Here is a 12,669-nt window from a genome sequence, read left to right on the forward strand (position 1 = left end):
CCCTCTTGTATTTGTAGTTGGTTTGATGGAATTGGGTTAACTGAACTCTGAACTCTATCAATGCTCCAAAGCCTCACACACACACACGTGATTTTTCATATTTATTATTTAGTAAGATCATTTCTAACTAAAATTTTAACTTGATTTATCAGTTTCCAAGGTGACATTTTGCCACCTAAAACAAAAGAAAATCTAAAACTTAAGTTGTACCTTTTTTTTTTTAGGTTCCACTCAGGAAAGAATGCACCAAACACTTTTACATTTCTCTCCTTTCTTTCCTTTTTTAAGGGAATGACAAAGACCTAGTTTACTGACTTTACTTTTTTAAATCTAAGCTTACCATTACATATTTAAGGAATTGTCAAAAGTTACTCAGATGTCAGTATTCATGCACAACTAGAAAACATTCTCAATTTGTATCAAATGAGAAATGGATTTCCACTAATGTATTAATATATCTCACCACTAAATACTGAAAAAAAAATTGAAATTATCTTTGGGGAAGATTCATCCTGGCAATGTTAACTTTACAGCACACTGACACTACTTGGCTCATGTTTCAAACACAGTGGAAAAGCAGGTCCACACCGGTGTTAGCAGACAAGAGTCAGGTCACTTTGGATCATGTTTAATAAAAAAGCAAAGTGCATACAGAGATTTATGACCAAAAAAAATGGTTCTATTATGGGGTCCCAACAATAAACTCAGAAGTCTATGATAAACAGAGCTTCGATGAGCTGTGTATAAATAATTCAGGTGCAGTTATACTGAAAGTTGAATTCATTTGAAATCTTCAAAGACACACAAATGTTCCTGCTAATCCTCAAATGAGCTGGATAGAGTCAACATTTCTATTACATACACGGGTTTAATCATTTGTTGTCCAATCATAGCAGCTGCTCCTTAACATTTATTAGGACTTTAACTGGTGGTCTTCTCCAAGTTCTACTCTTTCTCCATCATTCTCGACAATTCCCTTTCTAGTGATTTTTCTGCCATTAACAATTTTAGTAGAACATGATATAGATTTGAAGTTGTGCATCCCCAACCACCAAAGTCCATGGAAGAAAATGAAGTGAGGCCCTCTTGACCTGGTGAACCAAAAGAAGTAAATCCTGTATCAATGAAGAAAATACACCCTCAAAAAAGACGGAAATCCACTGAAGGCAGAGAAAAACAACCTGTACCACAGAACCTGCTTCTGCAATTTGTGTCAAATGAGAAATGGATTTCCATTTGCCCCCCAAAAAAGTCCTCAAAAAAGTCCTCAAATGGGTCTTTGAAGAAACCCAATGAAAACAGTCCCTTCCACAAAAAAATGCCCTGAAGACCTGGTCTGGGCTGCAGAAGCTAAAGCCAAATCCAAAGGGACTATCAAAATAATCTACCTCCACCCTCCACCTCCACCCTCCACCTCCATTTAATCCTTCTTTGACCTATTTATCATAGACGTCCTCTTTTTTAACATCTGATAACACCTCATACGCCTCAGCTACCTGTCTGAGTTTTCCCTCCACTTCTTGTTTATTCTCAGGATGCCACTTCTGTGCCAAATTTGGATGTGCCTTTTTAATAGGCTCGACTGAGACATGTCCCTGCCCGCCTAGAACTTCAGAGTGATCCAGCAGGTTGAACCGGCTGTGGACCGAGTGTGAGGACAGAGCCACAGGGGGCAAGGGGGAAATGGGGTGCAGGGCCAGGACTAGGAACCCTGAGTGGGGAGGGGTGGGACCAGAGACTTGGCAGGTGCACCCCCAGACCTTCCACAGGAGGACTCTGGCAGAGCTGGGGGCCCCTTCTCGCACTCTCCATTCTTTCCTTTCTCCTACAAACGAGCAGAAAGTAAGTGGTAACTTTCTTATTCATCTCATTCCAAAGAATAGATGCTTCTCTAATGAACCCGCATGTAACTCCATTTTTAGGAACAAACTTTTCAAGTATAAACGTTCATAAACGTCTATTCCATCATCTTTTTTAGTTTGCTGGGTCACATTTTCCAGAAAATGAAGAATATTGGAAGAAGTCCCAGAAAGCCTGGGGCAGGGCCACTATACATCATGAATTGTGACATAGAATTCTACTTTCAAGTGGTTTTCTTTTCAGCTTTTTAGTTTGGAAAATGTCATTTTCTGAGGTGTGCAGCTAAGATCTGCGAACACCACCACAATGAGAGATACATCTTTGAACTGTTTGCAGGTAAGACAATTAACCTCACTGTTAAAAAATATACATATACAATATGTCATATTATATATATTATATATATGTATTTAGTCAGACCACTTACCCAAGGATGGGATGAAAATTATACCAAATTATGCCCAATTTTACTCTGTAAAAGAACTGAAATAACAGAAATGTGGGGGAAAAGGTCAGTGTGAGTGTACAGGAATTTTGTATAGCATAGTGGCCTCTGAGTCATGCAAAACTGGGTTCATAGCTCCTACGTGGCCATTTTCTAGCTAGCAGTGTCAACTTGGGCTTGGTACTTAACCCCTGAAAAGCCTCAACATCCTCATCAGTATAAAGGGCTATAAATTAACCTACCCAACTAGGTCCTCAGGAGGATTAAATGAGATAATCCATGTGAAAGACTTCACAGAGCGCCTGACACATAGGAAGCACTCCATAAACACATGTCACCACCATTTCTGAGACATAGCCATCTGTTCCATAGGCTGGTTGTTATGAATACGTACTGGGTGGAGATTGTAAGACACCAAAAAGGTGGCAACTCCTATGAATTGCATGATGATTTTCAGTGGCAAGTAAAATGCTAATCCGCCCTCTGTGTACCACAGTCTGACCTTGAAAGTGTTTTCCAGACTCTGGTGAAAGTCATAGGAGCTCAGGTCTGCAGTCACAAAAGGAATGTGGCTCTTAAAAGCTTACGACAGACCACAGATATGGGGCAGTTAACTTATCAAGAGGAAATGGGCTCTGGTTTTCTTTGCAGGCCTCAGATCCAGGAGCTGCAAAGTTGAGTCACCAGCTTGCTATCTGACCCCAGGCCAGCCACTTAACCTCTCCCTGACCCCATTTCCTTGCTTAAAATCAACTCTCTGCTCGTGTTCCGTTCAAGTCATTATCTCTACCCACAAAAAATGGTAGTGACTAAGGTGTCCCGAAAATTTGGAAAATCAATTATTCAGTGAGTTGGGTTTGCAAAATAGAACTGTGAAGGATTGGGAAATGAATAAGTCTAGCTCGGCTTTTTGGTGTCTTGGTATTATTTTAGGAGTTCCCTTCCTGGAACAAAATCACCAATCCAGACAATAAGCTTTGTCTGACACTGTGACCCTAGTTGCTGATGAAGCTTTCTTGTGTTGGTATTTCTGGGAGTGACAGAATGGAAGAGAACAGGAGCCCCTTTGTCAAAAGGTAGTCAAGAGGGAAATAAATTTTAGTTATTTAAAGAGAATTTAGGACAAGTAAGGCAGTGTCATTTGTTAAAGAACTAGACCAGCAGCTTGGATTATTGGGTTTTACACTCAGCTTCTGTCTCTTTTATGTAACCTAGGACAATTTAAACAACTATGGGTAACCATAGGAGTAGTTCCTAAACTAATGAGCTGTCCCAACTACCAACTTAAATAAATTGAATGTATATATATATACCCCTCAGTACTCACTGAGACAAATTTCTCACCTTCCTGGGGTCTGCTCTGAACACCCTGAATACAAAGGTATATTGTGTTTGGTTTTTTGTCCTTACTCACACAATGACTAGCTCCAAAAATATCGTTGACAAAGGAGGTGATGAGGGAAAGTGTCTAAAGTGTCAAATCTAAAAGTAAATGAAGTTTACCTTTTTTGTCAGAGTTTTTTAAACATCAACCATCTTCCAAAACAAAAAATGCTTGAGATATTCTACACCTTTTCCTGCCTTCGTGCTGATTTGACGTCAGCCATATCACCATTAATTGACTTCCTGGCCTATAATAATTTTTTCTGTTTCCTTACTTGCTAACAGAAGCAGCCCTTCCTGCTTCTAATTTGGTTCTTTTAAGCTACTGAGAAATCAAATTAACAAGGCATATCAGTTCAAGTTAGGTTCAGCTGGGAGTTATAGAAACCCAACTGTATCAGCTTAAATGCAATAGGCATATTTGCTTATGTAAAGAAGTGTAGAGGGAAGCAGGACACCTGGATAGTTCAGTCCAGCAGGCATGTGACTCTTGATTTAGGCTCAGATCATGATCTCAGAGTCATGAGATTGAGCCCCATGCCAGGCTCCATGCTGAGCGTGGAACCTGCTTAAGATTCTCTCTTTCTCTCTCTAGTCTGCCCCTCTCCCTACCCCTGCTTGCTCTTGCTCTCTGCCACACTCTCCCTCAAAAAAAAAAAAAAAAAAAAAAGGAGAGGTAAAAAATCCAGGTAGGAAGACTCCAGACCTCCTTCTGAGGCCATCTGTCTTAGCTCTGTTCTATGTGACTTGTCATAGTTGGAGAGCTTTTGGAGTTCTAACCATTACAATTCCTTTGCAAGCAACAGAAAGAAGGAAGGAAAGAGTAACTAAAAGATACAACTCTCCTTTTGTTTTGTTTTGTTTTTTGGTTTTTGTTTTTTGTTTTTTACCAAACTGTCCCGAAAGTCCTACCAACATTTTTATTACATTTTATGAACCAAAACTTAGCCACTTTGACTCCACCTAGCTAAAAGGGAAGCACAATTCTCCAAACCAGTATATTACATATATATTCAGATACTCTAAAGGCTTCTGCTTACTTTATTATTTCCCTGTTCTCAAGATGTAGAGATTGCCAGAAATCTTGCCTTCTGATAGGCAGCAATTGTCCTGAATTATCAGGAATGGAGCATTACAAGTAGAATGTTATCACTGGGTGCCAGTGCTGGGTGACATTTGGAGAGCAGGCAAGGTCTCATCCTCTTTGTAAGTTGTAAAACTCTGTTTTCCGGTCTCTTAAAAATACATGCCTTCTTTTAAAAACATAAAAATCATCTGACTTCTTTTATTGTTATTTGAAAAATTATATTAGATATTATTATTCAAGCTATGCAAACACTCCCATACACCAATGGAAATTCTGAATTCCACCACCTGCTTTGAGACTATTCAAGGACAATGTCAAGCAAAGGATAGACACAAAGTGTTGGTTTCATCGGATACTTGGGAAGACTGAGAAGATGGAAGGCGTCCTGTCTCTGGATCCACATTCTGGTTATTTGGCCTGCTGATTTATTGGCCACCAAATTAGAGAGATAAACTGAAGATCTGATCCAAATTAACTATAGTACTTTATGGACTAAAATAGAGACATTAAGTCTAATGAGACCACATTAAGTAGGTAATGCATTCCAACCAAATGCAAGGAGATGTCATATTTAATGAAGAAGAGGATTGTGAAAAAGCATAGTTAGAGCTTCCAAGTACATGGAGATGACTTCTTGCACTTCGAGGACCCGGTAACTCATTGAACAAATGAATGGGCATCGTAAACTAGTAGGCACAGACCAGGAGATAGGAGACTGGGATGATCAGATGAAAGAAACATCAAATAGTTTGGTGGTTTCCAACCAGTAAACAGAAGACCCCAGAGGGAGGCCTAGTAGCTACTGCAAATGCTTTTAATCCCTTATGTCCCATAAGCACTTTTCTGTAGATTTAAAAAGAAAAGTACAATCACCTTCGTAATGGGGTGGTACAATGTGCCAGAATATATTCAAGAGTCCACAAAGCTTCTACAAGGAGAATTCACAAAAGAAAATCTTCTCAATCTCCCAGGCAAATGCTCAGAATCTGGTAGAGAATGGACAGCTTCAAGTTTCTAGCTCTGTGGAGCATTTCCTTTATATAATGCTTTCTGAAGGTTTCCACCAAAGTAGCCCTTGAAAACTGAGAAGAGAGGTTACCAAAGCCTGGAAGGTTTTCTAGCACATTCCAAAGAAGTGCCCAGCATCAAGCGTGTGATTCCTTAGAAGTTGTCCTTCAACTTCTATGTATTTACAATACATGTAAATTGTATTCTATCCAAGAGATAGTATTTGTTTTAATCTTTTAATTTTCACCAACATTAAAACATGATTGCCATATTTTCCATCTTATTATATCCTCCATGCCTTCTAATATCCTGAGAGTACACATAGCTCATTTTAAAAACTGAAAATCTGACCTGCAAATAACCCAAGGGGTTACTGTGCTTAACCTTGCTTGAATGTTTTCATGTGCCACTTAGATAATTTTTAATGGGGTTAAAAAATGCTCATCCCTTGGGTATTTCTAAATTATATTGTGCCGTCACATTTAGCTGGGCCTCCCCTCACTTCACCAGCTGAGGGTGGAAATAGGGAAGATTATAAGCTGTCAGATGATAGTAATCACCCACACAAAGGGAATAAAGAGATTTTATGGAATACAATCTCTGAAAGATCACTGACATGAAACCAGAACTATGTTTTTCAAACACAAGTAATATAGGAACTTCTTTCAGAGGAAAATGACCCATAATTTTAAATGCAGACCTAACCATTTTGACTTAAATGGTCTCCATCAGAAAGCTACTAAATGTAAATAATAATAGCATATAACTTGGTATTAAGTATTTCTGTTTATGTTCTTACACAACTACATAATCAAAACAAATTTACATGTTAAATAAGGGCAAAACCAACAAATTAACAGTTTTAATTTTATGTAACCTATGATGTTGTATAGAAAATAAATCAGTGTGAATAAGATTATTACATTTGATTTTTTTTAGTAACTGTAAATAAAAACTTGAGCACAGAAATTGCAGAATGTTAGTTATAAATCAGTCATCTAGATGACCAAGAATATGCTTAAAATTTTTTTAATTATCATCAAAATAAATGAAAAATATTTTAATTACCATGGAAAATACCCAGCCTTCTAAGAGTATATCTGTAGACCTCCTCTCCTCCATGCCTAGTTTAAATGCATTGATCTAGTGGAAAGAATAAAGAGATATAAATACGATGAGAGTTCTTAGCATTCCGCGTTGTTCTGTGTATGCGCCTGTCTCCAGCACTAAAGAACTCTCTTTCAAAAATGCAGTCTGGCTTATTAGTGTATTCCTAGGTCCTAGTACAGTGCCTGGCACATAGAAGGCCCTAAAAATATATTTAGTGAGTGAATGAATACATTTCCTAGAATTCTACAAAAGGGTTTCAATCTAGGTGCTAATCAACAGAGTAAGGAAAAACTGCCCTAAAAGTTAATGGAAGATGTGCAGTGATAAAATTTTGGATATTGTGAATAGATTCATCTCTCCCTGGGAAGATGATCACAGCAGCTGCTGGGATGTAGAGGTCTGGGAAATGACTGGAGTTAATTGAGTTGCCAGAAGCTTTGGAGGAAATTATGGTCCTGGAGCTCGAGGTTACCAGTGATGGGGGTAGGCTTATGTTTTACTGTCTTAAAATGCTCTTTCTAGATCCCAAAGAGAGAAATAGGTACATTTGCAAAATAATTTTCGATTTATGTCAATATTCAACTCAAAAGGGAAATGGAACCAGGCATTTAAATCTAACTTGTAAGTATGAATGACATAATTATGAAATACGATGATCACATGGTACTAATTTCATTTTCCTGCCCATCAAAAAGAAGCTGAGAAAAGCATTAATTAACCAGAATAGCAAAATTTTGTTTCTATTCTTTCTTTATTGGGGGGGGGGGGGCAGGGAGCTAAATTTCTTGAACATAAAAATAATCTTTTCTTTTCCTAAGTATGAATCATAAAAGTAAGTAAAATGACAAACTATCTTCTTTTAAAAGAGGCAGAAGATAAGTTTTGGTGTGCACAAAATAATCAGAATTCAAGGTGTAATTTCCAATCTTTTCCCCACTCCTAAGAAGATAAACAGAAATATTTTCTCTCTGCAAAGCCCCAACAACTGACAACACTACTGTCTTACCCATCCTAAAAGACAGGTGTGATAAAAGATACTGATCATATGGTCTGGCAAGAATGGAGGATATTATATAAAAACACTTTCTCCGTATAATTTAAGATATGAAGGAAAATGCATTTTAACCAAAATCTTTCCATATTGAAAATTTATAATTTAAATATTACTTTCTCATGTTTACTTTCTCAAACTCCCTTTTTTAATCTTAAAATATAACCTAATTACAGTGGTAAGTTTTTGAAGTGGAAATCCATAGTTCTAGAATGAGATCTATAAACAATGTGTCTTGGGGTTTTTTAATTCAATTTAATTAACATATAGTGTATTATTAGTTTCAGAGGTAGAATTTAGTGATTCATCAGTTGCATATAACACCCAGGGCTCATTACATTAAGTGCCCTCCTTAATGCCTATCACCCAGTTACCCCAGCCCCCATTGACCTACCCCCCAGCAACCCTCAGTTTGTTTCCTGGGGTTCAGTGTCTCTTATGGTTTGCCTCCCTCTCAATTTTCATCTTATTTTATTTTTCCTTCCCTTCCCTACGTTCGTTTTGTTTCTTAAATTCCACATATGAATGAGATCATATGGTATCTGTCCTTCACTGACTTATTTCACTTAGCATAATACCTTCTAGTTCCATCCATGTAATTGTTAATGGCAAGATTTCATTCTTTTTGATGGCTGACCAATAATCCAGTTTCTTTCTGGGTTCTTTCCATATTTTGGCTATTATGGACATTGCTTCTATAAACATTGAGGTGAATGTGCCCCTTCCGATCACTATGTTTGTGTCATTTCGATAAATACCCAGTAGTACAATTGCTAGGTCATTGTGTAGCTCTATTTCTCACTTTTTAGGAATCTCCATACTGTTTTCCAGAGTGGCTGCACTAGTTTGTATTCCTACCAACAGTGGAAGAGTGTTCCCCTTTCTCTGCATCCTCACCAACATCTGTTGTTTCCTGAACTGTTAATTTTAGCCACGCTAACTGGTGTGAGGTGATACCTCACTGTGGTTTTAATTTATATTTCCCTGATGCCAAGTGATGTTGAGCATTTTTTTCATGTGACTGTTGGCCATTTGTATGTCTTCTTTGGAGAAATGTCTGTTTGTGTCTTCTGCCCGTTTCTTGACTGAATTATTTGTTTGTTAGGTGTTGAGTTTGATGAATTCTTTATAGATTTTGGATACTATAAACATAATGTTTTTTGCTGGGTTACCACATGCCTCTTACCTATATATTCCTTGATTCTGAAATTTTTATTTTTAATTTAACATTTTTAGTATTACTTGTAATACTTGTAAGTTCCCTCACATCCTTGAAGGAATAATGTGGTGGGTAGATGGATGAATGTTGGATGAATGCACAGATGGGTGGGTGGACAGATGGGCAGATGGGTAGATGGATATACAGAGAAAGAACTAAAAATGCTATTAGCACATAATCAGTAAATATTGTAAGACAATATATAAAAAAAGCACAAAAATGTACAATATAGATCCTGGTGCTGCAGAAATTCAGGAGAGTTGATAATTATGGGATTGATAGAAAAATGTTTTATATCTTTTGGTCTCATACACTCCAGAAAAACCAACACCACATGGAACACCCAGATGTTTCTTCTTTCTGTTAAGGCTGCTCATATGGCTAGGGAAAAATCACATGGTGTCTCTCCCCTTCCTCTCAGCAAAGTGTCCAGCTTTCATAGCTTTTTTTCTAGGTCTCTAGTCTTCCTCACCCTCATTCTCAGAAGACTGCATCTCCTACTTCCCAGAGAAATGTGTAGAAATCAAATATGAATTTTCTCAATCTCTTTGTTGTCAAATCCAATGAATACATTTTGGTCCTTGACTTGCTTGACTTCTCTGAGGCCTCCGACACTGACAAAAGCTTTTCTCTTGTTGAAACACTCCTTTCTTGGCAACCATGAAGTTCCCCTCACCTGAATCCTCTTACCTGTCTGGCTCTTCCACCTCAGGTCCTTCCACAGATGCTTCTTTGTCAGTTTAGATAGAGTTGCTATTTATATTAGTTAGCAATTGCTACAATAATGGTGCCTGACAAAAAACCATTCCCAAATTCAGGTGTTTACAGTGACAAGCATTTATTTTCACACTTTCAAGTCTGCAGCTGAGCTGCATTTCAGTCAAACTAGATTGGGCTCTCTGCTTCAGACTGTGTGTCAGCTGAACTTGACTCCAGGTTGCAAGTCAGGCTCAACCTGGAGGCCAATCTACCAGTTTTTATTCTGAGGCCAGTCTGAAGTGACAGTTGCAGCTGGGGGCATGTTTCTCTTAGAGAAGATCACCAGAACATGAGAGAGGAAACCGAACTGCATGCGTATATTTTAAGTGCCTCTCATATCATGTCCACTAACACTCCATTAGCCAAAGCAAGTCATAGAGTCCTACCCAAAGTCAAGGTATGGGTGTATCATTCATCCACCATGAACCCACTGCAAGGATGTGGCTATATAATAGAATTACCAGGAAGTAAGTAGTTCTGAATAATCATTCAATTTTGTTTCCCAGGGTTCTTTCCTCATCGCCTCTCCCTTCTCATCTCTTCTTGGGTTCTTACCCATAGTCATTTCATGTTAACAATCCCCTCCCTAGTCTATAGCTTCAATCCAGATTTTCCTGCCAGTCTCCAGATCTATATAACCAATTTCTAAATCTCTGGTTGGAATTACCACAGGCATCCGAAATGCAAGACAAAAGGATAACTTAAGGAACTGCATGCCTCATCCTTCTATAGATAAAAAACCCAAATTATGACTCCCACCCAGTTAATATTTAGCGAGTGATTATTATGTACCAAGCACTCACTGTCCTAGGGACAGGAGATAGAGCAGTGAAGAAGAGGAAGAGGAGCATGGGGAGGAGGAAGAGAAGGAGGAAGAGAAGAAGGAAGAAGAAGAGGAGAGGAAGAATGCTACCTCGTGTTGCTTATATTCCACATGCTTGTTAAATAATTCTAAATTTTTAGGAATCAGGGTTGCATCACTGTATCCCTACAAATAATATAGAAAACAGTTTTATTCTAGGGATTAGACCATATGCAACTGTGGGAGTAGTCTCTACAGATTGATGGAGGAGTCTATACAGATGGTTTTCTCTGTGACTAGAGTAGATCCACTATAGCTAATTCACTCTGGATCAGCCAGACTGGCAATAGGGAGAGAAAGCTGAATATAGATAAGAAGAAACACAATCAGGGATGCCTGGGTGGCTCAGTGGTTGAGCGTCTGCCTTCGGCTCAGGGCGTGATCCCGGAGTCACTGGATTGAGTCCCACATCGGGCTCCCTGTGAGGAGCCTGCTTCTCCCTCTGCCTATGTCCCTGCCTCTCTTTCTCCTGTCATGAATAAATAATAAAATAAAAATCTAAAAAAATAAAAAAGAAGAAGAAGAAGAAGAAGGACAACCAGAAACTGTGAGGATGAACTGGGACCTATGTCTGCCTCATATCTCAACTTTGGTGCCCTGCCCTATGGAGTTGCACATTCACTTGGCTTAGCACATGGGGAAGCCAATGGAGCACCTGGTGAGAGTTGAAGGAGCCATGGACCTGGGAGCTACCCTGCACCAACTAGGTGAGCCAGCAGACTTGCAACTAAGGGGGTGAGTTGCTGCAGTGGCTAGTACCCAGCACCGACCTTCAAAACTCAATATGGCTGCTATTTCACTTGAACTTTCCAAATCTTGCACAGAATGTTTCCTGTGGCCAATACTAACCAAAAATCATCTAGGGAAGAGAATTCTGGAAAACACAGTTCCAGGGTAAATAAGTTGACAATGTTCAAAGCCGTCATACTTTGTTACCATATATATGTATATTTTTATATTTGTAATATGTAATACATATGCATATATTACATAAACACAAATATAATATATATATGACTTAAATGTGACCTGAGTGGTGTGTTGAATTTGTATTATCCTAGAAGTGAGACAATTCACTCAAAAGGCAAGTATCAGTATAACAGTTTTTCATGGTAAACACTTGGGCCAAGCTTCAGAGGCTTATCTTTTAGAAAAATGGGATTGATAATATACTTATCTGCTTAGGGACCTTAATAACAGTTTATGGAACCTGATCAAAAGATGCTAGTAAACCAATATACAAATCCCATATGTTAAGTGTGTTTAATTATTTGGAGGAAAGGAATTACATAGAGACAAGAGAACATGTTCTTTACTTGTCCAAGAACTTCCGGCCACACAGGAGCCATATAGTATTCCAAAAGAGTAATTTATTGGGGGCCTAAAAAAGTAAATGCACCAACCCCATAACTAACTCACATGCAGGTAGTAATTTACTCTCCTGGAAGCATCTGGCTCATCACTTTTACTATAGATTTCACACATATTCTGAGGAAGGTGTCAATCACTGGACTATCTGGGTACAGTTGACATAATTTAAAACAGATGTCACGTCTCAATAATGGAAAGAAGGCTCTGGTTGGAGAACTGCTGAAGGGAACAAAAAGTGCATGCAGCCGGCAGGCCCTGAAGCAGAGCCCATGGGCACAAATGCTACTCGGCAAAGGTTTACAGAAGAAGTTGGCCTACGGTACACACAAACATCCACTTTCTTTACCCTTTTTTCCCTTTGTTCCCTCTCTCTCATTGTCTATTCATCATGTTCCCTGGATCTAAGGAAAGAAGCCAATAAACTAATTCACACTAAGGTGTAAAACCCTGATAAGACAGCTATGGGATATTAACAAGGTCATAAGCCAAGGAAAAACATCCAAGCGATGAGAGT

The 12,669-nt window shown here is 38.6% G+C and overlaps 1 pseudogene; it reads right to left on the minus strand.

Annotated features, from left to right (window-relative positions):
- Positions 1-913: 913 nt before the first annotated feature.
- Positions 914-12,669, minus strand: part of LOC144297737 (uncharacterized) — a 40,651-nt pseudogene continuing 28,895 nt past the window's right edge.

Source organism: Canis aureus, chromosome 25 (assembly GCF_053574225.1).
Source record: "Canis aureus isolate CA01 chromosome 25, VMU_Caureus_v.1.0, whole genome shotgun sequence".
NCBI classification, from domain to species: domain Eukaryota; kingdom Metazoa; phylum Chordata; class Mammalia; order Carnivora; family Canidae; genus Canis; species Canis aureus.